Below are 17,390 nucleotides of genomic sequence, written 5' to 3'. Positions count from 1 at the left end.
AAGTTGTTAAAGTCATTTAGGAAATAGTTAGGATTGATGAACCTGTCGCACCATACGCAGCCACTTACCTGAGGTGATGATGATGACTCCACACCTGTGTTTTCTTTGTTTTGTGTTGCAGGAAATGAGAATTGCTGTTTGGATTTGTGAGACGCATCACGACGTGGATAAGACATTGGGGTGATTCCATCTCTCCCTCCTTAGGAGGGACTGATGATGAATTGGTGATGGCAGATTTTGATGTTGAATTGGTGATGGCAGATTTTGATGAGAGTTGGAAATGGCAAATTTGATTGGTTAGGAGGGAGAGAAGACGAATTTGGTTTATGGGAGGAACGGGGAAGACAGTAGGGACGTTGTTGATGTGTAAAGTAGATGTTTATGGGTAGTGTTGTGTTTTGTGGATACAGTAAGGGGTAAGGGAGGGGCAATGTAGGTTACCTGGTTGGGGGGGGGGGGGCGTACGGTAGGAACGTACCTGTCTCACCTGGTTCCCATGTGCCCCCAGTGTGCATTACCTTGTATTGCGTGCACTTTTGCGCCCTTACCACCTTACTCACTTGTCTTCTTTTGTCTCCCACCTCCGAGGATCTGGCTTTGGGGCAGAGAGAGAGGAGAGAGAGGTGCTGGCTCCGCAGTTGTGGGCCTGTACTTCCGCTGCTTGCTGCCTGGATCGATACACCATATGGACCGCAATTTTTGTGGCCGCCCACAATGGACCGCAGTTCTTTTGCGGTCAAGCACCACCCGTGGATGGACCTGGGTCAACGTGGCACCTATGCCATACAGGTGAACCACTTTTAGTTGGCCCCCTGACGGCCACAATTAAGAAATGGACGCGGTTGGCGCCTTTCTTTATTTCTAAAGAAGCCAGAAGGCCAAGTGCACTCCATGAAGGCAAGACCAGCGGCAGAACATCGGCCGGCTGCGACACCACCGGTGACCATGGACACTTAATTGTGCATTGTTATTGAACACTTTATTGGTGCACCGGATGGTGCTGACTGTGCGTATGGGGTGGTGCTTTTGGTGCTTGGACGGGGTGCTCTGCACATTATTAAAGGCCGTAGGGCCACAGGGCACTCGTGGGTTGGTGTATCGATGCTGGCATGCGTGCTCTCCCTATGCATAACATCTGCATGTGTTCCTCAAAGAACAGGTCCTGGATCGTAGTGTAAATATCAGTGTTGTATAAATGATGCTCCCTACTGGCTGTATGTTTAGTTTGAGGATGCTTTCCGCGATTCGGTTATCCTGTGGGTGTGTTTCTGTTAGGAGAAGGGTGCAACGTCGCAGGGGGACATATTTACTCATTTGTGAACATCTGTAAAACTGTCGCACTCAGGGTTGAGTTAATAGTAGAGGGAACTACATCTGAGTGCCACACTAAAGTAGGTAAAAATTTATCGGGTCGGGACGCCCCGAGGTAGAGAAGGGTGCAATGTTGCGGATATGGGATTTGCATCCATCCATATCCGCTTGTAAATATTCCCCTATTTCCTCAATACTTCCCAACTATCCCCAATCCCCCATTCCCTAGTCCCATTTTCTGTAAACAACACTCTGTAGACCCGACCTCTCCCTATTTCCCCCATTAAATGTCGTGCCCAGGCTCACCGCATCTCATGTAAGACAACTATAGGACGTCTTGCTAGTTATTCTTAGTCTATGTCAGTTAAGGACTCGTTTCCATTAATTCTGACCCTTCGTTGCACCAGAATGTGATTGTATGGCACCGTTAGGAAGTTTAGGACCTCCCAATACCTCCCCGCAGCTCTTCCTCACGGTTCAGCAACAACAACAACAACAACAGCAACGGCAGCGGCGGGCACGGGAAGTGCGCGTCCTCACTCCGGCTTGGTTGGTAGGGGGTGTTGGGAGGGCACCAGGCCTCCCCAACGAGCCGCCATCGAACATGTGCTCGACGGGGTTACCAAATAGGGGCTCCCTGTCAGCTCCTCGTCAAGGGCGGAGCCCGGTAACCCCCGCACCCAATGGAAGCGGCGGACCGGCCCCAGTGGGGCGGAGCCAACCAGCCAAGGGCATGTCACTCCCCGCTGAGCATGCGCAGGAAGAGGGAGGTGACGTCAGATGCGCGCTGAGCTTGGAGCAAGCAAGACCACCTCCGAGCGCTGTGAGGCCTCCCCGCATCTTCTGGACTGGACCGTGCTTTATCCTGTCCCCGAGCTAAGGTGCACCTTGTGCCATCGAACTACCTGTCCCTCCCTGCCATCAATCCCTGTGTAAGTCAGCCTTGTTCCGTTTGTCTGTGGTCTGTCCGGGAATAGATAAGATTGTATTTAAGTGCCCATCTCTTCTGTGTCTTTTACCTCACTCTGCCGTGTAATCTACCCCCTTTTCTCCACCACTGTAATTATACCCTCCTCCGGAGGTCTTGAGAACTGTACCCCTTGTGTCATTTCCTCTTTCCCAGTCGTCGTGTCCTTTCCATCATTGATTTGGCATAGCGCGATTTGGTCAACGTCTGGGTGGAATCGGGGTCTAGTCGGGGAATAACTGTTCGGTCGCGGCAATACCACCGCTCGGTAAATAACATCCTAATCCGCGGTCCGTAACAATATATATATATATATATATTATATATATATTATTATATTATTTACAGTATATATATATATATATATATATATATATATGTATATATATATATATATATATATATATATATATATATATATATATGTTGCACTATAATAGTATTCCAGTGTGATGGTGCAGGGGGATGAGGTACATGGATCAGAGCAGAGTCGCCATTCCAATTCCAAATTCTTTTACTGGAATAATAATCAAAGATGCACAACATGAGATGCCAGCCTGGCGCATTCAAACACAATATTCGCGGCAACCGGATGTGCTGTATGAGCAGTGGTGTTGTTCACAGCAGATGGTCCGAGGCTGCATCTCCACTCATTATTATTATTCAGACAGGTTTCTGAGTTTTAATATTAATCTCATCATTATTCTGAATTGTATAATAATCGCAGATATAAAACAGGAGATGCAGGCTTGGTGCCTTCCGATACGCCATTCGCGGCAACCTGAGGTGCTGTAAGAGCGATTGTGTTGTTAACACCCGGTGGTCAGCGGTTGCATCTCCACTCTTTGTTATCATCCAGGCTGCCTTCTGCATTTTAATATTAATCTCGTCATTATTCTGAGTTTTTACGGGGTGGTAGTAATTTTAATGGGGTAGTAGTTTTTCTCGTAACACTCTCCCCCTAAAAAGAAATGTCATCCCGACATTCACTTCACCCGAACGACTGTTCATTCTTCCATCACTCATACATACTCCCGAGGTTTTTACCATGAGTAGACAGAGATACTGGTGTCAGTTTCTTGGAAGACCTCCTCCAAAATCTTCAGCACTGTTTCCCAATTCAAATCCTCCAACCCACATCCATTCTTGGTTATTGCATGCCAAGACCTTGGTTATTCCATGAGCAATGCAGTGGTTTCTCATTGCCTCCAAGCTTTCCTTCAAGCTGGGGCACATTGATCTCTGGTCAGCACTCTCCTTTGTGATGAGGTAGGACACAAATCTTGTTCCTTTTTTTAGCACTACACAATCTCTGGTCTTCCTTGTGTGACAGAACAGCTCTTGTATACCAGAGCACTTCTCTTCAAAGAGTGTAAGCATTCCTGCTCCCAGGGAGCAATCTCTGCTAATGCAGCATGCAAGAGTCTCTGTTGGGGGGCAGTTAAAGATGTTTCCATCAACCAACTGAATCCTGGATTCCTGGGTGCTGACTATCATGCTCACCAAAGATGGTTTTTCCCAGTGACTCATAGGTCAATGTTTGTGGAGGTTTAATCCGTCTCTTTGGTCGGGAATAGTTGCCATTGGGGGTGTCTTCGTGTACTACTTCTTCTTCCGATTTCAGGAGCTCTTGTGGTCCTTCACTGGTGTGCCCCTCTGCCTCTTCACTGAGGCCCCAGACTTCCAGTAGTTCTTTCTGCATGACTACCAGAGATGGAGATGGATTTGGTTGTCATTGTACCCTCCTCCGTGGTTGAAATGCTATGGCGTCAGTGTTGAGATCCGAGATATCCAGTCCCTCCACTGTGCCCCATTGGGATTGGTCCTCCAAGATTTCATCTTCTGACTCACCAACTGGCTCAACTCCTTCCACAACGGAACCTTGATGGCGTGTCCACCTTCTCCTCAGTCCTCGCTCACTCTGTGCTGTTTCCTCTCTGTGCGGTCTCTGCTGAGGTTCTGCCACAGGGAGGGAGTTACATGGCAACAGAAGATTGCAGTGGAGGGTCCTGGCTCTGCCTCTCCCATTTTCAGGTCTCACCTCATACACTGGGCTATCTGGAGTCTTTCTTCCGACAATAACGTAAACCTAGTCCTCCCAGTAGGATCGGATCTTCCCAGGACCTCCCCTCTCACCAACATTCCTCACCAAAACCCGACTACTGGTGGTGTCGGCGAGCTTGCCGTCATTTCAACTGGCCGCACAGCTGCTGGGTAGATGGTTTGCACTGGTTGCAGGTGTCCTAGCATGGAGCATTTGCCCACTGTGATGCTGTGTTTTGTAGTGTTCACAACAGGGATGGCTGTCTTTGGACTTTTGCCTGGGTGAACCGTCACCAGTACTTCTCCAACTTCTAGCCCTTCCATCTCTTGCAGCCCCTCGTTGTGGAAGGGGTTGCCCCGATAGACAAGGGACGCCACACTCCACCAGGCCCCCCGTGGGACCAGGCCGTACCACGACACCCATGGTCGGACCCCACATCCACATCTCGCCAGCACAGCCCCTCAGCTGGCTGGCATACCTTAATTTCCAAGTGGGGCAATTTCCCAAGAGGCCGACCCTAATGACCTCCACTGGTCCATATTCCACAGCCCGGGGACCAATTCCCTCCATGCTCCAAATCCAAATCAATTTGCCATTTAAATTTTAATTTCTTTTTTTAAATGTTGGCCTTGTGTGCCCAACAACGGCAGCTGCAGGTGACAACTCCTTCCTCCGATTTTTCTGCCCCTCACTGCAGCTGTTCCAAATTCTCTATGGGGACCATCTTTTCCAAGGCTCTATTTCCCGACTTTTCCATATCCGAGTCCAGCTCGGGGCCAAAACACCCCCCAGCCCCCACACCCCCAACCCCCAGCTGGGTATCCAGTTTCGGAGCCTCTGGCGCCCAATCGTGGTGAGTGGTGAGTGTCCCATCGGTCACTTTAACCTCATCCTGGAGATATTCAATGGATCGACTCACCTCATCTCCCAGACTCTTTTGGACCTGAGCAATCTCCCTGATCATACTGTCCAAGGTGATATGCCGCTCCGGTACAAATCCATTCTCATCATCATCATCAATCAATTGTGGCCCCAACAGGTCTTCATTTATAAATAGCCGGTCCGGTTGTGTAACACGGGCGGGCCTCCAATATTTTTTACCCTCTGTTGCTCCGAACCACTGCCCTGGTGCTGCAAAGGTCCCAATTCCTCTCCCTGTTGTTGCATTGTGACATCCACACAAGCCCGACAGCCTTCCAGATCATTTCCAGTTAAACATTCCCCATTTAAATTTGAGTTTCCCCTCTTTACCTCTAAACATGCCCTCCCCTTTGCCCCAAGTGTATCAGCTTGGGTTTCACACTCTTCCATTCCCAATGCCATCTCTTCCCGTTTTGAATCAAATTCTGTTGCCCATTCCTGCTGCTCCTGTGCCCCAATTTCATTATTTTGTTCTCTTTGGGCTTTTATTTCTTCAGTTCCGGCATCCAATCTTTCACTGCAGGCCTCCAATCGTTTACTACAGGCCTTCAATCAATCCAGCCTTCAATTGTTCATGACAGGCATCCATTTTGTTTTCCATTCGCTCACTACTGGCGTTTATTCCCCTCATTATTTGGTCATACATGGCCTGGAAATCCATCAGGCCCGTTCCCATTGTCCCCAGCTCCCTCATAGGGGAGTGTGGTGGGCTAATGCTCGGGACGGGGGACGTTCCAATCCTATCCTCATCAAACTCTACCCCGGCTCACTTCCATACTCTTCGGGATCCTCCACCCACTCGGCCATACCATTCACGTCCGCCATTACGTGCTGGCCAGCAGTTTTTCCCCTCGAGCGTAATTTACCTCAGAATTTTTATTTTTAATTTTTCGAAAACGCGATGTTGCGTTGTGCACACCAATCGACTACACAATTTGAGTCTCGGTACTACAATTGCCTCCCCCTCGGCGAGAGAAAGACAATCGTTAAAATTTTTGAATTCCAAATGCTGGGCGAAATTTGCACCATGCCCTCTCCTGTGCCCACCCCCCTAGTGGCGACAGCCAAGGTGTCGATCTCGCAACTCTCGGACACCGAGTGCCCGTCAAGTCCGAATCCCACACTCCTGACACCAGCTGTCCTGTCTGTGCCGATAAAGACCGGTCTCGGACGGATTAGACGATCGAGCTTAACACTCCGAGGCATTCAGTCAAAATATAGTGGAGTTAATACACTCGTGGGAGAGGGCAAAGCTCTTACCTTCACGGGTCCCACCGGATGTCTTCGAACCTGTGATAATTAATGCCACCCAACACGGATTTAAAATGTACAAAAATACGGGCTTTATTGAAGAAATGCTGGCGAACAAGGAATGCACGATAAAATAAGATTAATAAATGGAGCGCTCCCATATTGACCCGTATACACACAAAGGGAAAAGTAAAGGTGAAAATAAAGCGTGTTTGTTTTAGGTACTTAGCTCTGAGGGTCTCCTGAACCACCTCGGGAATCGTCAAAACCCCCGCATCCTTGGCGGGAACAGCACAGGCCTCCATGCACAGTTTGCACACGGGAAACGCAGGCCTCAGTCCGCAGTCAGTGCTCGGGAAACCGGAGGCCTTGGTTCACAGTTCGGTCCTCCTCACGATCACGATGATGATCTCGGAACACGACCGTTCACCACCAAACCCCACAGCCAAGTGTTCGTGAACTTCGACCATTCGTTGAGACTGTCCCACTGCATGGGAGCTTATCAGCGACCGTTCACCTCCAGATTCAGAAACCGAGAGAGAAAATGTCGGCCCTCCAACTCCTTGGTACTCAATGCTCTGACGTCATCTGACGCTGCCCATGCCTGCTCCTATCAGCCAGTCCCTCTAATCGCTCTATGGTCGTCCTAACCAATCGCTGCTCTTCGGGCCGTGGCCTTACGGGCCTGCCCGCTTGATTTTATCACCCGTCGGTGGTATCATCGTTGGTGCTCAATGTCCTGTTTCCGGTTAGCTTTGATTTTGTGTCTTTTAATGCGCTATTGCCTGCCTTTGTGTGTGTGCTGTATTGTCATAAGGAACAGAGGGGACATAACAGAGGCAATTACATACAGGGGATTCATCACCCACAATCCCTAACTAATTAACATAACCCCACCCCTCTCATGGGGACACTTATACACTTACACGACATACGGTCTCCCGGAACCCTACTTATGTGCATAGGGGTTCTTCTTCTTCGTTGCAACGTACAGAGCATGGTAATCTATACAATTCTACCTGGCTCTTTGGTAATTATTGCCTACCCCCCACAAACGTAACAATATATATATATATATATATATATATATATATATATATATATATATATATATATATATATATATATATATATATATATATATATATATATATATATATATATTGTTATGTCGGTAGGGTAGAGCAATATCTAGAGTCAGGTAGATCTGAATAGGTAACATGCTTCGTCTGTCGCAATAGGGAATCTACCCTGTAATAAGTTCTGTGTTTTAGTCCGGTTTGTCGGGTTAAGATGTCTGCTTGTGAACATACCAGGATGTTCAGGTGTTAGATAGTGTAGGGATTACAAATAAATCCTTGTGTGTCACACCTGGTAATCAAACCTTTGTCCCTTATGGCAATGCATACCCATATAAACACTTAGAGAGGCCCTGTAGTGCACACAGTAATTAAATTCCCTTCCCTGACAATGACATTGGAAAACGGACAGGAAGCCAGGCTGGGACACCACCGATGATAGCTACCGCCAGACGCATCGCGAACTTGCATAGCAACGCCACAGTAGGTTGTGATTCGGTGAAAGGCGCTGGTTGGTGGCACGCCAAGATTGACGTCACCAGGGAGGTTATATGAGGGCGTGCCGAATGACATTTTCCCTCTGGCACATTCAGCTCGAACTCTTGCACAGCACGTCCCTCTGGTCTTGTTCTAGCTCTTGACCGCACGTCCCTCTGAAGCTCTTGCGTTTCTTCTTGGTCTTGAGAGGTCGTTGGTGGTCGTTGGTTCACCATCTGCGTGGTGCTTGGAGCGGTGCTCAGTGCTCGGTGCTCCTGGAGCTTAGAGTGGTGCACGGACCTCGTGGGCGGTCGACGAGGAGCCTGGAGTGGGCATTAGCTCAGGCCTTCGTGGTGCTGGAGCGAGGGACCTCGTGATGTGCAGCGGAGCTTGGAGCTGCGTAGAGACAAGACGACAAGACAGATAAGGACGCACCATTTCACAATTACATGATGGTTTCTTTTATTAATCCATTCCTGTGTGCTGTTTCTGAAGTGAGGTGTGTGGGATCCCAACTTAGGACTTTTATTTAGTATCGCATTTCCCTGTCCCGACCTTTGCAAATAAACCCTTGTATTATTTTCCATTCCCTGCAAATCTTGTGCCATTTGAGTTCGTTCGCCTTCCACAGGTACGCGCTTTTACCGCAGCTTCCACTTTCCTTCGTCCTCCCGCGTTTTATAGCCGAATCCGTGTTTGGTCTTCGCCTCAAGTAAATCCATTCTGGTTCATCCGCGAGCACTGGTGTTAACCGAAGAGTCTGCACGACAATATATATATATATAATATATATATATATATATATATATATATATATATATATACATATATATATATATATATATATATATATATATATATATATATATATATATATATATATATATATATATATATATATATATATATATATATATATATACAGACTTGGCATTTAATATGGATTTTATTTTTTTGTGCAGGTGAACTTACTTTTCAAGATGACTTAGAACCAAAAGTGCATTGAAATTATGTTGAAATTATTCTAGATTTTGTTAATGTGACCTTTAAAAGGAAACAAAAACCACATTTGACATTTCGAAGCAAATAAATGGATCCTTGAAAGTGATGTAAACTGATATCGAACTCAATTCACGGACAGTACTGTGTTAAACTTCTGTACGTTTTCCAGAAGTATCTCTTTATTTTGCATATTAGGCAAAAAAAAATTCAAGAAAAACAAAAGCTAAATTATGACTGCGATTACGGACAGTAAAATTACAGTTCAGTACTTCGTGTAACCCCCACGAGCATTCAGGAGAGCCCGCATGCTGTTCACGAGATTTGCCAAGGTTTGGACAGGAATCGCTTGCCATGCAGTGACAATAGCCTGCTGCAATTCACGCACAGAGGCAGGCTGCTGGTCGAAGTGGTCGATTTGACGCGTTAATTCTGCCCACAAGTTCTCTATCGAATTCATATCCGCGGACATGGCAGGCCACTCCATATGCTCTACACCACGGTCAGCAAGAAAGTGTTGGATCATGCGAGCACGATGAGGCCATGCATTGTCATCTTGGAAGACAAAGTTTCCTCGAAAGGCTGCACAAGCAAATGGAAGCAATGTTTCTTCCAGAATGACCCTGTACTTGAACAGGTTCAGGTTTCCATTCAGAACAACCAGGTCAGTTTTGCCCCCTGCATGAAAAGCAGCCCAAACGGTCACCCCACCACCTCCAGCTTGGACTCTTGGCACTATACAATCTTCGTTGTGGGCTTCATGCACTTGTCTGCGTACTCGGACGCGGCAATCTTGACGATAGACCAGAAATCTAGACTCGTCACTGAAGGTCACGTGATTCCAGTGTCATGGCTGCCATTGACGGTGCTCTCTGGCCCACTGCAATCGGTGCTGGCTGTGTTGTCTGGTCAGGCGGGGCTTTCTCAGGGGACGCCTGGCACGATAGCCTGCTTGAACCAGTCGTTGATTGACTCGCCTTCTGGATACAGGCACATTTGTCAGTTGCTGCCACTCAGCCCTTAGCCGATTAGCTGACTTGGTACGGCCATTGCAGACTGACCGGTGCAGCTGGCGATCATCTCTCCTTGTGGTTCTGCGTGGACATCCTGGCCTTGGTATTGGAGTAGGGAAACCCCTCTGAGCATTTCGTTTCGGGATCTTTGACACCTGACCTTGAGTGATGCCATACTGCCGAGCAATAGCACGCTGTTTCATGCCAGAATTTCGTAAAGCCACCACTCCATGACAAACAGCATTGTCAAGTTGACGGACCATCTCCAGAGGAAGCGGCAATAACTTTTGTAGACGTGCAGCAGTTGTTTTCCACTAATACAGAACGCAACAACCCTTATATACACGACTGTGAAGCCAATCGTCAAATGTACCTGTCCTTACATTTTGTCACGCCACCTGTGATATAATCCTGTTATTGCCTTCTTGCTGCAACAGACAATCAGTGACATGGTTCTTTTAACAAATAAATCACCAAAGCATAAAAGAAACTCACCAGATTGATATACTGAGTTCAGAAAGTAAACCCAAGTCAAGAAAAAAAAAATATTCCATATTAAATGCCAAGTCTGTATATATATATTTATATATATGTATATATATATATATATATATATATATATATATATATATATATATATATATATATATAATATACATATATATATATATATATATATATGTATTGGTACGGTTGCCGGAGCGGAATCCCACTCCCAGCACCAATGTGTTATGGTGCTCAAAAAGGAATCCCGCTCCTGAACCCAAATATTGTTCCTGCCCGGGGTTCGGGTTTACTATGAGGGGGTTAACCTCCATTCCCTCCTGAACTTACCGGACGTGAGGCTGCTGCACACGAATAACTTTGTGCTTAGCAGGTTGCGAATCAGCAACTACGAATGCCGATTGGTCCGTCATGTGATAGCTTACCTGTACCACATGACGGTCCCAATCGGGGAATGCACTGTACCCTCCGGCGGGACACCAATTTATATGGCTGAGTGAAAACCTTTGGTAACTGCAGAGGTAATGCTAATGTCGTTATGGCCATTCTTTACTCTGGGTACAAACAATGGCGGATCAATGGAGGAAAAGACATTCATGGGCAGAGAGAAAAGGAAAACGTTTTAACGATTTGATTCATTTACAAATATTTACAATGTAATTATTTCAATAGGAAAGAAAAAGGGACGAGAAGCAGAAACTTAGCTTATTCTCCACCCTATTACAATCACTATGGATAAAGACCACATGGGCCCAGCACACTTTCACGGGGGAGGGGAGGGGAACGAACAATAGAATGTAGGAAACCTGATAGCACAAAAGCTACGATGCTCCGGATGCGTCCCAGCACGGCAGATTGAAGTCGATCATCAGCACGGGCTTGGGCAGGTAAGGTCGTGGGCACGTGCACCAAGAGAGAGAGAGTCCGGCAGCCAGCAGAGAATAATGAACACGTGCAGAACGAGAAAGTTCAAGGCCTCTTTGTCGTATCCATGTGCAGTGAGAGGGAGCAGGGAGAGTGCAGCTGAGATAGCAATCACGTACAGAGGCTGAGTGAATCCGGCAGAGTGAGACAGGCCCAGAGTGGAGCAATCTTGCAGAAACATGTTGAGTGCACAAGAGACAGGCCCATAGTGGAATAATGCAGGTGTAGAGGCCTGCGTGAGGGAGACCAGCCAAGAGCCAAAATGTCCATGTGCTCAGTGGAGAGAGAGAGAGAATGGCCAGAGAGAGACTCAATACAGGCACGTGTTAGGTCCACAATGTCCAAGAACCAAGAGAGTGCAAAATGTGTTCAAAATCCCTATGTTCACCCTCGCCGAGGGTAGGGGGAATCTTAGAGGTGTCCTGGCTCCCTATTGGTGGAGCCTGTTACTCCATCCCACAAGTTCCCCCAAAGTAACTTTCACTCTGATTGGTGGGTTTCTGAACCTAGACACCATGGTGTGCCTTTGAGCCTGGTGCATTGCCTGGTACATTATTCCTTATGGGTGGAGGACCTATCTTTCCTTTTCCCCAACGCATAAAGACATACTAACCCGAAATAAGGGGAAGGGACTAAGATAATGGTCTGCTAGGAAATAACTATTCTAAGGGACCTGTATGGTGGTTGCTATTACTTTTTAGTGGTTTCCCAAAACCGCAACAATATATATATTCCGTTGAACTTGGGGCCGACTCAGAAGAAGACCTTTGTTGGTCGAAAGCTTGTCGACAATTAAAGATTGACGTCCTGAAGCTACGTCCGCGTCTTATTTAATCTAACGATTATTTATTCAATGCAAATGAGATGCCCTGCTCGTACTGTGGAGTTTCTACTATTTCTTACAGTTATATATATATATATATATATATAAATATAAATACAGTGAAACCTTGACTTACGAGTGCACCAACTTACGAGTTTTCCGAGATACGAGCCGTCGCTCGGGCGGTTTTTTGCTTTGAGATGCGAGCCGAGATCTGAGTTACGAGCTTACGCCACCCGCCGGGTTCTGGTCACGTGGTTATCTTGCCGTGCAAGCATCTCTGCCGTATATCGCTGCTGCTTTGTTTTCGCATTTTGGTTATTTTGGAAAATTTCTTCGTTTTAACCATGGGTCCTAAGAAATTGAGTGCCAAGGGCAGTACTGAGAAGAAGAAGAGGATGATGCGCTTGGATATAAAACACGCAATCGTCGAAAAACATGAGCGAGGTGTGCGTGTTGTCGACTTGGCGAGGCAGTACGATCGTAGTACTTCTACGATATGTACGATTTTGAAGCAGAAGGAGTCGATAAAGGCTATAACGCCAGCCAAGGGCGTTACGATTATTTCAAAGCTCCGGACCTCTGTCCATGAAGAGATGGAGAAGTTGTTGTTTGTGTGGTTGACGGAGAAGCAGCTCGCAGAAGATACCGTGACCGAGAGCATCATGTGTGAGAAGGCCCGAGACATTTACGGGGATTTGGTGCAGCAGACGGCGGGAACATCAACGGACGAGGCATCGGAAGTCATTCAAAGCCAGTCGGGGATGGTTTGATAATTTTAAGAAGAGGACCGGCATTCACTCCGTCGTCAGGCATGGTGAGGCAGCAAGCTCGGATGTGAAGGCAGCTGAAGATTTTATTATAACTTTTGCCGAACTGATAGAAGCCGAACGATACATCCCCCAGCAAATCTTCAACTGTGACGAGACAGGGCTCTTCTGGAAAAAGATGCCGAGGAGGACGTATATAACGGCAGAGGAGAAGAGCATGCCAGGCCACAACTTGTTCAGAGTGCCGGCGATAGCTCGCCTTCTCTTTGTGGAAAACACGGTGAGATCCTTAACATCCAACAACTAATGGGACGCAAACGGGGCGCCCGGTTTAGCGGTACACACATTGATGAATCACCCTGCCTGTGAAACACCGACATGACAGGTTATAGCTGGGTCGGGATTCAAACCCAGGCTGGACAGTTTAGAGTCAAGTGTGCGTACCTCCAGTCCAGGCCATCCTGCCAACTTGTATGCTGCATACAGGTGAAATATAAAGCGCGAGATATTTTTATATATACTGTATATTTCAAAAAAAATTGGTGTGGTTTTTGGGGGGCTGGAACGGATTAATAGCATTTCAATGCATTTTAATGGGGAAATTTAATTTGAGAAACGAGCAAATTGAGTTACGAGCTCGGTCACAGAACGAATTAAACTCGTAAGTCAAGGTTTCACTGTATATATATATATATATATATATATACTATATGTTCCTAAATTTCCTGAAATTTTTTTAAAATAGGATTTATATACTTTCTTAGTCGTTATCTGTTGTCTACACTGACATACCGATGCTTGCGACCAAGGCATTTTCAGAATAAAAAAAGTGTTGCGTTGGTTTATGCCTCTTGAAAGCATTCCATTCATATAACGTTTTGAATACTCTGGCTCATACAACCTATTAGCAGAACGCAATTGATTGGGTTTCGAAGAATAGTATTCAAAATTATTACCTCCAACACGGAAGGTGGACGGAGATTATGTTTTCACCTCTGTCGGTCTGTTTGTCTGTCTGTTTGTTTGTCTGTGAGCAGGACATCTAAAAATGTTATGGACGGATTCGGACGAAACTTGGTGGATAGGTGTGCTTTGTGACCTGGACGAAATTGTTAGATTTTGGTGAACAACTGGATACGAGATTTTTAAAGTGATTCTTTATCATTGAGTGATAGAGCCCAAAACTATATATAGCACTATATGTCAAAACGTTAGGGGCGGATTTGGATGAAACTTGGTGGATGAGTTGATTCAGTGACAAGAACAAGCCGATTTGATTTTAGTTAAGGACTGAATTCAGATCCGGCCTATCAGTAGGATGGAAAATGTAAACCTCAGCCTGGCGGAGGTATGCGCTCTTCCGAATGCGATTCTAGTAACTTCTGTATTCAACCTGCAATATATATATATATATATGCAGCTTTTAATATATGGGAATTGAATTTGAGTGTCCTGCACCATAAGCCAGGGTTCAGATCAGATTATGTTTAATAGGCTAACCCTGTACAAATCCTTTAAACCCCTAATAACAATAAATAAAACGAGTGTTTTCATACTCTTCCTCCTCCAATTGTAATGTTTGGCCTCTCGTATTTCGTTTAGACAATTGGTGAAAGTTTCCAAACTTTGGTAAGGTGTTAATCTAACTTTCCATCAGAGGATTACTTTGTGTGTGTATGTTATGGAACAAGTTTCAGGAATCAGACCCCACCGAAATGTATTTGACAACACAGATCTCCGCAGCCAGATGCTGCTGCCACAGCACAATAACAGTGAGTTATTATGGTGATGTTTCTGAGTGAAGGCTGCTAAATGCTCGACCAAAAAGAGTGTGTGTGAGTTCAAATTCATCAAAGCCGCAGTGGTAAAGGCTCCTTTAAAACCCACAATAAGCTTGCCTTGTCATTTGCCAAATCATCTGTTTTCTATTGCTCTCCTCAGTCAACCTGCAAGCCGATCACAAGGAACAGTCGGCTGATGAATGACCAGGCCTATGCTTTCCAGGCCTGCCAAAGTGAGAGGGTCAAGAGCAGGTCGTGCTCTCGACCGATGCTTGCGACCAAGGCATTTAAGGCACCTCCCATGCCGACTTTGGTTGTGCTGTCAGCAAACCCTATTGGGTATCCGGTCCCATCAAAGGCTGGAGTCCCGGTGCTCCGTTTGGCTTTCATTAAGACAAAACCAGGACAGAATTCTAATCCGCCTTCTCTGGTTAGTGTGGTGCGTAAAGTAATGAAGGCTGGTTTCCCCTACTACATAGATATCCTCACACCCACCAAGTCAATAGTGCTGAGCGAGCAGTTGTCGTACTCGCATACTGAGCTTACATTTTCAGAAATTTAGGCTTTATAAGTTTGTTTAAGACCATACATGTGTTAGGTTGTTTTTAACATCCAAAAGATTGTCGAATTCCGAATTCCCTTCATTTTCCCCCATATGCTTCACACTTGTGCATCTTATAATCCTTACACTTAGTCATAACTCCCTCCACCCTCATATTTATTCTCTGCCTTCCCCTCCCACACTCCCTTACTCTTCTGTCTTTTTCCCGATATTTCCTCTTCCTTTCCACGTCTCAAATATTCTTTTTCTTGTCCTATTTTCTGTGAATACCTCGTAAGTAGATGGTGTATCAATCGTATGCATATTGGGCTGGGAGTCAGTTGCTGGAATGGCCTGAAGGTAACATTGCAATCGGTCTGCTGAAGCATTGGGTTAAGGAACCAATCGATTTTGCCCAGGGTTCCAGGCGATAATTCACCTACTCTACTCTTTCTCCAAAGATACTGTCGGATCTAAAACTTCCACCAGCTAATTCAAGCAGACCTGACACCTGGCTTAACATCATTCTGACGAATGGCACACTTTGTTAAGCAACGTGCTGCCTGCGAAGCACCAATCCGACAGTTTATAGTCGGGTCCGAAATCTAACCTCTGCATCATTTAGAAGTGTTGACTGTTGTGGGATTTTTTTTTGGAGTGTTGGTGCTGCCGATGCAGTTTCTTGACAAGAGTTATTATGGGTGTTTTCCCTTTGCCTTCCCAGCATTGTCTGTCCATGTTCATTAAGTGCTGAGCGCTGAGCAAGGAAGCAGCACGTACCATTTTAAAAGTCTTTGCTGTGACTCGGCCAGGGTTTGAACCAACACCAACTCAGTGGATGCTCTAACCATTAAGCCACTGAGCCTATATCTATCTAGCAGGATATCTCAAACAGTTATGGATGGATTGCAACTGAACTTGGTGGACAGGTTGTGTGTGTGGTGATGAATCGATTCGATTTTGGTGAAAATCTGGATCTGGATAGACGAATTTTTAAAGTGATTTTTCACCATTGAGTGATTGGGCCAATTATGATATAAACAAACAACCACCTTTAGAGGCCATTTTTCCCCCGCAGAGCAGGGTTGGCCTTTTTGGGGCACCCTGGTCCCCTTTTTGAAGCTATGTTTTACGGCCGGATGCCCTTCCTGTCCACCAACCCTGTTAGTCGCCTCTTGCGACACACAGGGAATTACCAGTGAACCGGTACTCAATTTGCCGACCTCGGAAGGATGACAGGCTGAGTCAACCCCCCTGGCATTAATTCAGCAATCAACCGGGATTCGAACCCAGGATCCCAAGCCGGCACCCTAACCGCTAAGCCAACACCAGGCAACTCCAAATAGGTAATTATGATATATCTCATGATATTTCAAAAAGTTGTGGATGACTTGTGACAAAACTAGGTGGATAAGTTGGATGTGTGACAAGAACAAGCCGATTAGATTTTGGTCCAGGTCCTCATCCAGATCCGGCCTATCATTGGATACAAAACGTAAACTGTTCAGCCTGGCGGAGGTACGCTCTCTATACCGACTGCTGTTCTAGTTTAATAGACTTTCACTATATGTACAAAGAGTACCTACAATTATGGATACAAATGCAGTGTAACTTACAACATTACGTCGTCATCTGAATTTGAAATTAGAACAGGGGTCAGACAAGGTTGCATGTTGTATCCATTATTGTTTTTGGTGGTGTTGGACTGGGTGATGTGGAAAACAACTGAGCAGAGAAGGAGTGGGAATCCTTGGAGGAACTAATTGGAACAACCAGAGGAACTCTGCCTTACAGAAAACATCTACCTGATGTCACAGTCCTTACATTACATGCAGGAGAAAATACATTGGCTGCAGGAGTATTCGGTGCAAGTGGGGCTGAAAATGAACATAGCCAAAACAGGAAGCATGACAATACATGCTACACAACAACAACAACAACAACAACAACAACAACAACAACGTGTGCCAACAGTTCACCAATCA

The sequence above is a fragment of the Myxine glutinosa genome, chromosome 3, assembly GCF_964187855.1.
Source record: "Myxine glutinosa chromosome 3, kmMyxGlut1.1, whole genome shotgun sequence".
Lineage (NCBI taxonomy): Eukaryota > Metazoa > Chordata > Myxini > Myxiniformes > Myxinidae > Myxine > Myxine glutinosa.
This window is presented reverse-complemented; position numbering follows the sequence as displayed.